Source organism: Anas platyrhynchos, chromosome 5 (genome assembly GCF_047663525.1).
Source record: "Anas platyrhynchos isolate ZD024472 breed Pekin duck chromosome 5, IASCAAS_PekinDuck_T2T, whole genome shotgun sequence".
NCBI lineage: Eukaryota > Metazoa > Chordata > Aves > Anseriformes > Anatidae > Anas > Anas platyrhynchos.
In genome coordinates, this window is record NC_092591.1 from 13,619,279 (window position 1) to 13,633,499 (window position 14,221).

At 35.5% G+C, this 14,221-nt stretch overlaps 1 long non-coding RNA gene across 1 annotated transcript in view; it reads left to right on the forward strand.

The window, feature by feature from the left end:
• LOC110352940 (uncharacterized) overlaps positions 1-12,190 on the forward strand; it is a 57,841-nt gene extending 45,651 nt beyond the window's left edge. The window contains exon 4 of the long non-coding RNA XR_005266453.2: positions 10,584-12,190. This is a non-coding gene — a long non-coding RNA (uncharacterized lncRNA). The remainder of the gene's footprint in view (positions 1-10,583) is intronic.
• The last annotated feature ends 2,031 nt before the right edge of the window (positions 12,191-14,221 follow it).

Here is a 14,221-nt window from a genome sequence, read left to right on the forward strand (position 1 = left end):
TGGAACATAGCTACCAAGTAGTGCTAGCAACCAAATTTGAAATTCAGTTACCAGAATGCAATGTTTTAGATAATAAATTAACAGTTTAATCTTAATAATGCTTTAAAGTAGAAAATATTTTAATGAATATTTTCCATTTAAAATTGATAATCAGTTATTTACAGTTGCTGAAAGTCTGTCACAGTACAACCTCAGATTCAAAAGCACTGCTATTAGCATCTGTACCAGCACGCAGGATGCTTCTGGACTGTGTATGTTGGCATTTTGGATGAGAATACTGGTTTATGTCATATAAAGAGTCTTGTTCTCTTCAGCCTGAAGTCTGAAGTTCAAAGAGAAGAAATGAACATTTACTGACCTATGTATGGTCCGCTTGAAAAAAAAAAAAAAAAAAAAAAGACCATTTCTAATGGAAAATACAGTCTACTGAAACTAAGAAATATTTTTTGAAGATGGTATTTTTTGACAATTTCCTAATAGAAAAAGAAATGAAATCAAATATATGTGTGTGTGTATGTATATGTATCTCTCTCTATATATTAAGCTGGAAGCATATATTCAACTTATGGTAAATTTTTGGCTTCCAAGGGACAATTTGGAACTAAACACTGCAAAATCATTTCAGCTAATTCTCTTTTGTTCTTCCCTTTTTCTTAATTTTGCATCAGCTCAAAAACATTTTCAAAACTTTGATTTGTTCTAATACAGGACGGGAAGATAAAATTCAGGTGAAAAATTCTCAAGGCATAAGGAAGACACTTTACTATCCTGATCTACATCTAATTTGTTTCTTTAGTATTCAAGGACATCTCTTGTGTCAGATAATAAGTTATTAGTGGTCAGCTGAGTTCCAGTCCTATTTGCCAGGAGCTTGAGTATTCATATTCTATTATGGAGTAAATATTTTTAACCTCAGTGGTGGGTTTCTGTAAATTCACCTCCTTCCTTGCAAGACAGTTTTTCTTACAGCTTCTTAGAATTGTATTCTGCTAGCAAGATGGTTGGATGGCTTATGTTGCAGCTATCAGGCCTGTCTGTGTACTAGAAAAGTACATTATCTTTGCTTCAGGGATCACCACTGCCTCCCTTTATTTATACTACACTGCTGTACCCTCCAGCCCTGTCATTCCAATAGTATTCTTGAAGAGAGCTTGATCCAAAGCACATTACAGAATTGCAAACTCTCTTAAGAGTTCTGTGGCAATGTGGCAAAAATGGTTATAACTTTTGAAATGCTGTGGAAATGTTTGCTGGAAGCCAATGAATTTCCTATCAGGAATGTCACAAACAAGTGGAAGTGAATAGAAAATCTGGGAAGTCATTCAGATTTAAAAATAAAAAGAAAAATAAACACCCCAGCCACACCTAACCTGTTGGGTTTTGCCCTGCTTTAATCAATTATTTATGATGTCCCCATTAATCCAGATTTGAAGGTCAATGCATTGAGTCTTCTATTTGGAAAGGAGCTTTGAAAGGAAATGTCATTGTATGCATTGTATGGATCAGATATGCATGTGTTAGTTTTACAGACTGGTGTCAGTGTTGCATGTATTTATTTGGGACGGTGGTGATGATGTGTAAGCCATTTTGCTCAAAAAGAACAATGCACTGGGATATTTTTTTTGAGAATTAGTTTCTGGTTTACTCAAGGCCTTCTCCACCCACTTTAGATGAGGGAGGAAAAAATCTTGGCAAGCGGATGCTCTGAGGGGGCACATGGAGGCGTGTGTAATCATCTTGCCAGTTTAATTAACAGTGCTTTTGACTGATATGTGTTAATGAGGATAACGTACAGTATGGAGGGAAAGAACCCTGTGTGCTATATTAAAGGGACAGGTGCTGGGTGCACTGGAAAGTTCATGCTAATAAAGGGAAAGTAAGTGCATAAAATGACTTAGAAAGTGAGTTGGAGGAATCATTTATGAGATTGCTTGTAAGGGAGTAACTGTGCATCCGGTTCATGTGCTTCAAAGTGCCTTGGAATGAAAAATGAGGAAGTGGAGAAAATCTGTGTACTGGCAGCCCAGTTCTCCATGGGCAGTTAGGTGAGAGGAGCTCCCGGTGCCTGGCAGACTGCATCAAATCGGCTCACCTATGTAAATGCTCCCCTGTGCATAAATGTTTGCAAGAGTGGGCCTAAAGTGCAATGTATTTGACATTCTGTGCTATTTCCTCTGAAATGACACTGCTTATAGTTAAGAGCAATCAATGAAAGATTTCCTTTTGCATAAGGGCCTGATCGTCTGATGCTGCAAGAGCCTCCTGCAAGGTGCTGAGTGCCCTCAACTCTAAGTGAAATCAATAGGATTGGGCACTAGCATTTTTAATTCTTAATATTTATGGGATATTTTTAGTTTATTCCCTATGCTTTGAAAGTAGAACTAACTTTACATGATTCATTGTCATCCTGAAAAGGAGAAGAGTTCAATATGACAAGCTTATTTATCTGGAAGATATTGTTAGAGATTTGTAATGTCCTGTCAGAGGCTTTAAACGTTTGGAACAGTTGTGTCCTATGATCCTTACTCCAACAAAATTGGATGTATTTCCAACATTAAATCTTCACTTACAGGAAGCAATAGTATTGGTAGTCCAAAAAGGCAAAGTTCTTAGTGAGTGTCTCAAGCTGCCTTGTTGTATTGTCTTTCTTCATGACCTTATTTGTTTTGGTACAGGACCAGTGAAATGCAAATATTCCAGTTTTTATGCCACTCTCTCCCACCAGTGTTCAAGTTTTCTGAGGCTTTCTTTTACTTTATTTTTCTAAGGTCTTAATCTTTCTACAAGATTTATATTTTTTAAATCAAAACCTATAAATCTGAGTTACAATTTAAGGAAACATTTACAACACTGTATTCCTTTACATATCTTGAAAATTATCTTGAAAATTCATTATACATTTTCATTGTCTTAAACAAAAATCTGCTATTACTACATATGTAGTGTATTGAAAATTATCTATAATTATCTATATATGTAGGAATACATGTATGTTTGTATGTTTCTGTGACCAAAAGAGAGATGATCATATGAAGGTAATATGTTCACCCTTCTCTTTTGGAAAATATTTCCTTTTCTACCAGGAACTGAACTGAACTTCTGTACTTTTTTTTTTTTCTTTTTTTTTTTTTTTTTCATGTGAATTCTTGCTGACACTATAAGGCAGGAGAGCTACAGGCTTGGGATAAGACCAATGGATGGTGTAGTTGAGAATCCCTGTTAAGTGACCAGTTCAGTGGTAAGAGTAAGATAGAGTTTGTCCACACAGAACCCTTTTGTATATATAGGCTTAAAGTGGTGCAATCCAGAAACCTTGAAGATTTTGGAGCATGATTTCCTTAGTTTTCTGACTTTCAGAACCAAATTGTACCACCAGAGAGGGTGTTCTGACCAGTGGCTTTTCAAAGTAACTGTTAAGCAGACCAGAAAGGTGTCAAAGTTGCCTCTTGGTTTAAGTGCAATTAATTCTTTGGGTAAATTCTCGGTTGTTTTCTTGTTCTTGCCAGCGTGCTCAAGACTTCTCAATATATTTTTCAAGACAATGGTAAAACCATATTTGCTTTATATTTCAATGGGTCCTAGCAAAAATTGCAGTGTTCCCAAAAGTCAGGATGCAGGATTATTCTGTTTTCTAAATTCTTACAAGTGTCAATATAACATATTGTCAATATAACATATTTTCACATTTTCGATCCCTTTGTCTCCTTTAAAAATTCTTACCTTGTTTCTTCAACTAGAGAGGGGTTAAAATCCAAGACAGTGTTGGCATAAGATCAAGTGGGTAAAAACTGGTTGTAAACACATCTAGGAAAGAAATGAGAAGATTTATAACTAGCAGAAGACTGAAGTTCTGGAGCAGTAGGGGTAATGAAGGAAAAAAATAATAACATGTTTAAACCAACAGTTTGATAAATTTATTAACAGGCTTATGTGACCTGGCTGTTTCCATTCACAGTAGACTGGACATCATTACATGAGTTCCTTCCTACCTCTGTTTCCTAAAGAAATGATGCAAATGCCAGTATTTGTGCTTCAGAAATACAACACATTGGATAAAAATCCTAAGTAAATAGAAAACAAAGCAGTCTGGAATTAGTCCTTACCTATCATAAACTGACGCCAGTAATGTTCAGACAAAATACAGAAACTGGTACAATGTCCAAATGCAGGTCCTCCTAGTTTTGACCTTTTTTACTTTTTCCCAAAATATGGCAGATTTTATACATTAATTTTATCCTATTTCTATTCAAAGCAGGCATGAGCAAAAACATTGGCTGAATGTACTGTTATTCATTTTGGGGTCAGTATCTCATCCTTCCTGGACAGCTTTGCACATAATAAAAGAACTAACATCCAGCAGAGTTGAAAGCCTTCAATAGACCAAGGATCAGGCTCACAGTTTTGGGATCTGTGACTCAGTTCAGCAAAGCATCTGCTTAAACCTCCATGCACACTTCATTCCAATTAAAGCATATGCCTAAATATTTGGATGACTGCAGACAGACTTCAGCACATGCTTAAAGTTAAGATTATGTCTAAATGATTTATTAAACTGAAACCCTGCTTAACCTACAGGAAGCACAGGCTAATAACAGATGATGCTATTTGAATAATCGTCAGTACAATACTCTCTATTACTTGATTGATATGTTGCAGCTTTTCTTATAAACATGCATCTCAAAAATACTATACAAAATGAAAGGTGCAATATTAAAACGCACTTATAAATGAGAGGAAAAGAAAAACAAACTAAGAAGTAGTGAAATAAAAGAGACTTTCAGATAACTTTAAATATCACTTCCAGATTCATTATAATAGTAGATATTAAATTAGATCAGATGCTCTGTCTTTTTCCCACTTAATAAATAAAAATAAAGCACAACATTACACACATTGTTCTTACCCTTTCTTATCTAATGATGTTCCATTCTTTTTCATTCAGGCATTTCTGGTATTACGTGTTTAGCCATCTCACTATCAGTTGTATTACTGTTAGTCTTGTTGCTTTCCTACTGACAGTTTTTTATATAGGATTCAACCAATATTGCTTCCTCTCCTAGAAGGGTTGATTTTTTGTTGGTGGTGGTTTTGTGTGTGTGTGTGTGTGTGTTTTAGCATTCCATTAAAAATTTCATAACACTAATTTAACTCCAGATACTCGATTCTGTTTTGACTGATTTTACTTACTGGCAAGAACATTTTTTCTTCACTTTTTCACTTTTTTTTTTCTTTTTTTAAAATCTTCCTACATTATTGTAGTCTGAATCTTATTCATCTCTTCTGTACAATCTGATATATATCCTGAAACATTTGTGATCAAGTTTTGAAACAGTAGCTATCAAATTCTCAGACTGAGTATAATAATCATAATGATTTGAAGAAAAACACTGAGCTCCATGGAAGTGGCAATAAAATCAGAGAACTAAATATGTCATTTTTCAAGGGATGATTCTATTTACAAATAAATGCTTAATAAACCTAGACCTTGCATTTTTCTTTTGCACGATCTTATGCTTCACATAGAAATAGGATAATTTTATTTCTATTGTAACTTTTCCACTTTAACAACATGTAGTCCATCAGCAAATAACAAAGGTACACTTTGCCATAGTGTTACAAAAATAAGCCCTCTTAAACACCCATTGCAATAACTTTTACATTTACCTCAATGTTTTTAATACGCAGAATTAATTATCAATCAAAAATAATGTTTGCTGAAGGTTATGGCTCAATTATTTGCATATATTTTAATTTTGAAAATGGATTTTGCTGTTGAAAATAACGTTAGTGCCTCTGCTAGAAAACAGTTTTATAATTAGGTGAATACTGTAACATAAAATACTCATCACCATAGCAATGGTTTTCATGGGGCATAAGTAAGTTGATAACAGAGGCAATACATTTACTACAGAGACTATTGTGGTTGAATAATGTAAAGTTATAACTTCTAGTAAAGCACCTACTAACATAAGAAATCATGGTGCAGTCACACTACATATTGACATTAAGAGTCATTTTAATGAAATGCATTAATATTTTATATAGCATCCTTCATACAAAGCATAATAACATTGCAATGTCTTACGACGTAGTGTCTCATATACTGCCTCTCATTTTGAAGGGTCATGTGCTTGTGTGGGAGCGTGTGTATAGGATTAACTTCAACCACTCCTGAAATTCCTTTATTTATTTATATGTACTGTTCTAATATTTACCTTTGCAGTATCTGAATTGACACGAACCTCGCTCTGGAGAGGAGAACTATAATTATTTAAAAGTGGATTGCACCCCTAAACAGCATTTGAATTCTGGCAGCAAAAAAGTGTTAGTTTATCCAAATGTACCCCAGAAAAGAAATTGAGGTAGGCAGAATGCAATTATCCCAATTTGAAACCAGACATAACAATGGAGATGTTATTGTGAAAATTTCTATGAGGTTTTTGATGGTGGAAAATAGCTGAAACCTCAGTTTCATTTCTCCTTTTGACATGTCCTATACCACAATCAACTGACGGAAGCGGTGCCAGGTGGAAACACAACTTTAGTATTGTCTTGAAGTAATGGTACCTTTCACCAAGACACACTTTCTGCCTGCTTTTCCCCAGGTAGGTCTCCCATCTAAGGACTGATATAATCCTGCTTTGCTGAACTTGTGAGTCATGAAAACAGGCTCCCTCCCTGCAAGTGAAAGAAAAATGGAGAAATAAAGTTTTACTTGGTGCAGGTACACTAAGATTTACTTGAGCTAGAGAGCAAGGGGAGTATTTCATGTTGAAGTTTGTGAAGAGCACAAATAAGAACAGTAGATTCTCTCCTGCTGAGCTGAAGAGTCAGTCATGTAAACTACATAGGCCAGAATCATTAAATACTAGCAAGATGAATTAACTACAGCCCCAATGCAAGACACCATTGCGAACTTTATGGCTGTGAGTGCTCTGACTGAGATAAATGGGTCTTAACTGTTCATGGGGTTACATTTATGCACATGCTTAAAAAATGGCTTGAGGGATGGCTAATAACAGGAACAGATATTTGTGGAGCTGAGATTTTCAATTCAATGGGATCTCAATGCTTAAATAAGTAGTGCATATAATCATAGCAAGGCCTACAGTAGTTATTTACTATACTTCAGTTTGATCTCTAAGCTTTTTGTTTGGTTAGTTGTGGGTGTATTTTATATTTATTTTATTTTATTTATTTTATTTTATTATTTTATCTATTTTATTTTACTTTATTTTATTGTATATTTTATTGTATTTTTTCCATTTGGTGGTAACTGGAATTTATTTGTCCAAATCATTGAGACTCCTCTTTTCATGAAACACAGTCAATGACATCTTTTGGAAAAAACAAATACCAAGGCTTGTCATATTGGTAAAACAGAAATAAAGGGTTTATTTATATACAGCCTACACAAAATGTCCATAAATGAAGCTTGTTCTGTACAGATATTTCTAACATTGTCAGTATCATGTTTATTTATTTGATTTGAGCATATTTTCTAAGATACAATTTGATTACACTGAGAAATCTTGAATTAATATTTGAACATGAACAGAACCCTGAGATTTGTTAGGAGACCTCTGATAGCAGGAGTGACCATCTGTTGTCCAAGGCATTCTGATCTTCAGTGACCTGATCATGTAATAACATGACACCTCTTCTGAGACTGGAATCGCTGAGAGCTGAGGTTGCTTGGTAGCAGGTCAGAATGAGTATTCTACCTTTTAAGTCTTTTGAGAGCATCTTTTGGGTGTGCCATATTTTAAAAATATTTTGTACGTATTGTTTGTGTTGTAGATGCATAAAAACTTAAAATTATGGAGCATGCTTTCCCTTGAAATTATACCCAAAGAGTTTGTAAGTTACTGTGCTTTAGTTTTGCTTAAGTGAGTTTAATTTTTTTTTTTTTTAATGCTGTGAGAGGGTTTGAAGCTTATGTAGTATCTGTGTTGGGAACACACTTGTGGAATATTGAGGAGAGGGCTTATTAGGAAAAGGGAGAACTGACTGTATATTATATATCTTTTATGGTGCTGCTATATCCCTGGTATATAAAGTGAGACAAATGACTCAGCCCAGTTCTAGCATGTCTTTGATAACTGCAAAACAGTTTTGAGTGCATAAGGGGTTCTAAGGGGTTTTTGAAGAACCCACATGAGGAAATTATAATCTAGGGCTACCAAGACTAATGGCTTTATTTTATTTTTAAAGAAACTTGTTGATGTAAATTATATCAGGTAATTTTATAAGTAGTCTGTTTAGAAGGCAGGAAACTGCACAACATTCTTTTTACAGTATGCCACATAAACAGGTTGACATTCTAAAAAAGACATGGTTTGTTTCAGTCTTGTGCCTTTTTATTATCACATCTTATTACATTATAGTTTGAGATAAAAATCACACCTTGGGCAGTTGAATACACTCAGTTTCACCTCCTCCCTCACAGGTGTCCCTCGAGGTACATTGTTATGTTACAGTATCACACTCCTTGTCATATCTTATTGCTTACTTGCAGATTGTGGTAATATTTTGAATCCTGACAGAGTGGGCACAGCCTCTGAGCATCAGCACCAGTTTGTACTAATGCAATGTGCCACTGCACCAGTCTAAAAGACAACAAAAGCAAAAAAAAAAAAAAAAATCTGCAAAAATGTACTGAAGACATCTCTGGGAAGTGGATCTTACCCACCCTGGATTATCCATCAATTTATCTCTTTCAGGTGTGACTAGGAGAGCAACCTCCTTGTCACCTTGGTGCTACTGCCAAGGAAACAATATGGGCAACTGAATAACTTTGGGGTTTATTGTCTTTTAGGATTCATTTCACACACTGACAGCAAGTCTTGGCTGCTTTGCTGAATGTAGTTGAGTTTGGAGGAACATCAGCTGTGCAAGCTGGAGAAGGGGTGACCAAGTCTGTGGAGGTTCCCTGAGCTGCAGGCAAATGCTGGTGTTGGAAAATGAAGTTACTCTGCAGAGAATGAGGGGAAGAGGTGATTCCCATTGCCTTTCTCACTGTGAAGGGCAGATAAGAAACTGGAGGGGTGATGGGGAAGGTTGCTTGTTGTTGGTTACTAAGTTTGAAGAAGTGAAATTTCAGGAGGAAATTAGGAGATGTGGGATGTGAAGGACATTTAAAAAAAAAAAAAAAAAAGAGAGAGGGAGATTACTATCCCTCTTGCAGACCAGGTGTTTTATGCCAAGTAAAAGGACAAAATGTCACAAGGACCTCCCAGAAGGGCCTTAATGTCTCCTGTTAGTAGGAGCCACCAGATTTGGGGAAGCAACAGTAGGAGCACTCAGATTCATGCTGTTCTAGGAGGGTGGTAGCTTAGGCAAGTGTAACACAGCCATAGTCACCTGTGAGAGAGCCTGGCTGAGCAATTGCAATGTCGAAGGTGTGAAAGGTTGCCTACGTGACTTTAAGGATCTCCATCCCTGAGGCGGTCTAGGAGCAGTAAGATTTCAGTAGTGGTTAAAATGGCCTACAGTCACAGACAAGACCTTCCAGTGGAGTTCCAATGTGTAAGTGCTGGCAGCAGTAGGGGCTGTGATTGAAGAGATCATGTCAAATGAGCAATGTAGGAACAAGCAAAAGCAGCTTCTCTGAGGTAGGAGAGAGAAAAGAAAAGCTTGTACAAAAGGAAAAAAAGAAAAACAAACAAACAAACAAAAAATCAACCCTGTCTTTAAAATCATAAGTACCTTAATGTGCTTTAGCAATATTAAAAAAAAAATCAAGTTTTGAAAGTTTTGAAAATGGGCCACATTTGCACACACATTTTTCATTAAAAAATTTCAAGCTACTCTAGTGAATACAACCGAGACTGCCAAAGTCAACAAACCTGAGCTGTTCAAACTTCAGTTTGAGTCACAAATGTAGCTTCTTAAAAGGATGGTTGATTGAAATGACCACATAGCTAGGACATGTGTGATTTTTCTCTTCTTTCGAGCACTTCACAAATTGATTTCTGCTTTTGTTTCTACTTAATTGCAGCTATTAGAAGACCTGCTGATAGACAAACTATCACAGGGAAGGATATGGTTTGGGGCACACTGTATATTAGAGATTGAGCTATATAACCTCCAATTAATACTGAAAGTATTGTTCATTTGGCTCTCCTGGGACAGCAAATACAAATAGAAGAAATGTATATGTATAAAGAAGGGCTTGCTTCTGTTTGGTTTCACATAGACGTCCCCAGTCATTTTGAATCTGACTCTGCTATGCAGAACTATGCAGCTTTTTTTTCTTTTCTTTTTCTGTCTGCATAATACCTCTTTTTTATTTATTTTATTTTTATTTTTATTTTTATTTTTATTTTATTTTTATTTTTATTTTTATTTATTTTTATTTATTTTTATTTTTATTTTTTTATAATCAATGGAACTTACATATGTATACTTTCTGTTTGGCTGTGGTTTGGTTTGTCTAGAAATAATCTTGGTGCACTTCAAACATCATAGCTGCACTCAAGAGAGGAGGCTGTGCCAATGGTGCCTGTGGTCACGAAGGAGCTTGAGTGGGTAATGGAGATTCTACAAGCATCCCAACCTCTTTTTTTTTTTTTTTTTTCCAGAATACCTTGGTTGGACTTTGGTATTGTTCTCCCTTTTCAGTAAGGAACAATGTGGTACTTTTTTTGTTCTTAGTGGGGAGATGAAGTTCATGTCCCTGCTCTGGTAGCTGTCTTTCACTGCAGCTGCTTTGAAACCTCTCTTCATGGATATTCAGGAGAGTTCACAGTACGACAAATTTAACGAAGCTGTAAATTATTGCATAGTTTCAGATTAAGGCTAAATATAAGGCTGTTAACCCCATCCAGCTTTATCAATTCATCTAGCATGGAAGACACTGATGCGTGCTCTATTTGTGCACTGTGTTGTGGGTTTAAACACTGTTGATGTGCATGCAAATAGCAAGCAGCTAATGGATCCCAAATGATTAGAGAGCATGCTCTTGTCCAGACTTTGGGAGGCATAGGTAAGTAGGCAGCTTGACAGATGAGAGTGATGTATGCTTCAGACAGCATACACAGCTCTGCTACCGTTAATCAGAAGGCAGAAATAAACATGGCCCCACAAAGTTTAACCTGCTTGGCAATGTTGCTTGAGGCAGGAACAAAGGCTTAAACATACTGTTGGGATCTGTCTTTACACTGGTATGCATTTCCAAGTGTGGGAGGTGGTAATAAGTCCCACTGAAGGGGCAGGAAGGCTAGCTCGGACCCTGCCCAGCAGATAAGGCGAATAACTTATTGCAAAAGTGTCCCCCAGCCCCCCGCCTTTCTTTTTCCTGTCTTCCTTGTTTTCTTTTTCTTTTTTTCTTCCTCTTTTCTTTTTTGGGTCACACATGTCTGCAGGCCACAGAGAGTTGAGAAGCAGCCTGGGAGATGAAGAGCTTATGGAAATAAGCTCTCTTCCTCCTCCTCGTGTGGACTGCTAATCCTGATTCAACAAGATTTTTAATTCTCCCTCCGTGGCTGTGCAAACAATTTGCTGATCCCCAAGAGTTGCTCCAATCCAAGACTGGAGTAACTCTCAGGTGCAGCTGTGAACAGGATTTTGGTTAAAGTCAAGTTCATAAATATTTGCCTAATATACCAGACTCTAGGTGCCAAATAAAGCAAGCGCAGGCTGCGTGTGTGTGTGTGTGTGTGTGTGATGGAGGGGAAGCAGAAGGAGGGAGAGAAAAACACCCCTAAGTTTTTAAACACTCATTTAAATACTTTTCAGTACTGCTGATATTTTATGTAATACTGGCCTTATTTATGTATTTATGTATTTTGCTTTGATGGGGGATTATTTTTCTCACTGCAGTCTTCTTTTGATTGATGCAGTGTGCCTGCTCACTTTCAGATATGGTTGGAGAAGAAGCAGCATAAGTTGGGTGACTGTATTTAAAATGGGTAATACAGAATGGTTTTAAACTTTAATATTTCATATAGACATTTAGTTTTACAAGTAATTTATTTTGTGAGATGCAACTTTCTGCCTGGACAGTGTTGATTTTGAGTAACTTGATGTTCATTTCCCACCTCTGCATATTAATATTATTTGGACAGTGTGGTTTTCAAATACCTTATCACTGTTGGATTCTTTTATAGCTGTGAAAGAAATAAAGCAAACTTCTTTATATCAAGATACTGTTTTTTTCCTTATGATGAATTTCAATATATGACAAAACAATGACAACCAATACATTTTCCAATAAGAAAAACAACAGCATCTACTGTATGAAACAAGTCTGTTAATTGTGTAAAACACTACATATAAGACTAAATAACTTGTAAAATCAAGAATGTTTCCCAGATAAAGTATACAGTGTTTGTGTCAGATTCCCCATTGATATAAATTAATATTTCTGCATCACCTTTAAATAAACATAGCTAATTTACACCTATTGACAATATTGTCATTGCCTCATGGTATTTCATTTTTTTTTAATCTGACAAAGAAAATGTCTTATTTTAAAAGTCAGATGCCCCTGAAAGTTAGATTTCTAATAAAGAGAAAAAGAAGCAAACAAAAAATTCCCACTTAAGTCCTTGAAGAGAGATGACATCTTCCCTCTTGGATTACAGTATGTTTAATTAAACTTTTAATTGATTCTTCAGAAGAGAACAGGCCAAACCTATTTATATTTGTCACTGAGTTATCTCTTTTAGAAGGCATATCTAACCATGTTTTGAACCAGCACAAAAAAATAAATGTGGATTTAATGATGTCTATTGTATTATTATTATCATTATCATTATTATTATTATTATTATAAAAAGATGGACACCAGCACTACTTACCTGTAAGGGAAAGATAAAAAAATGTATATATGAATCAAATGTTTATAGGACTTTACTATATTCATCAATTGTGTGTCACCAAACAGATATATTGAGTAAAAGATTTATTTAAGAATACTATAAGACTATTGGAGGGGGGGGGGGGAAGATATATGCTTCCACCACTTACGCCTTGTACATTTAAACCTTGATTATGCATGCTTAATATTTCCAATTCTTCTGAGTTTAAATTTCAAATATGCTTAGATATAGAAATAATTGTGACATGTCAGCTGTCTCAACATGGACTGGATCAGTAACGGTACTTAGCATGCATAACATTGCCTAGCAAAAATTATCATTATTTTATTAGATCTGAAAGTATTAAATTTATGTTAGTCAACATCTTACTCTCCTTATTCTCTTACTTTTTTTTTTTTTTTTCCTAGAGGGAATATTGTGTTTTTATTTAAAAAATAAAAACAGTACTGATGATTAAACATTAATTATGGTTTGACCTTGGTATCTTAGGAAAAAAAAAAAAAAGAATCTGGGACCTGGTCTAATAATGAAAAGTGGTTTCCATGGAAATCTAAGTAAAGAGGAGTCAGGTTACATCTGTCTGATTCCTGCCATGACTTCTAGGACTTTGTAAATGCTCTAGGTTAATGTAGGGTTGAGTTCATATATTTCAAAAGTATAAACCTGATCTGTAGTGTTTTAATTGTCATATGATTCTCAGACAGAAGCTGCATCTCTGTTAATAGAATGTTTCATAGAGTAGAACTATACAAAGAGAAAAAAAAATATTAGGTACCATGCTTAGATTCAGTTAACATAGCTTATCAGTATGAATGGTAAAATACTTGATGGAAAAGAGAATTATGGAAATCCTAGCATTCACATCACCTTTATTTTTTTTTTTCCCCAAAGGCAAATATTTGTGTTTTCTTTCTGAAGGAAAATCTGTGAGATTCCCTTCCCTCATCAGTAATGACCATCAGTTCTGGAGCAGGTGTTTTTCTAGAAGAAGCTGTGGAAGGCATAATATAGAGCTGTTGATTTCTTTTCTGCTAACTTATGAGGCCACACAATATTTTGCATCTGTTAATAGAACAATCTCTGTTAACTCAAATAAAATGAATGAGAATTGGCCTTCCATTAACGAAAAACATCACATTAAGTAGAATAAACATGGAGCATGGAAACTGAGCATGGAGCCTAAATTCACGTGACCATATGGAGTAGTGAACACATTGCAAATCTCTCTTTTTCTAGCTTCATGCTTTGATGCTGACTTCATATATTTTTATAACCTGAACTGCCCCATCATATCTGTATATGGGAACAAAGAGCCCATCTGAACACTTGCAGCTGCCTATCTACACTTACCTGCATCCAGAAGATCTTAATAACCTTGTTTCTCCTATACAGAGGTT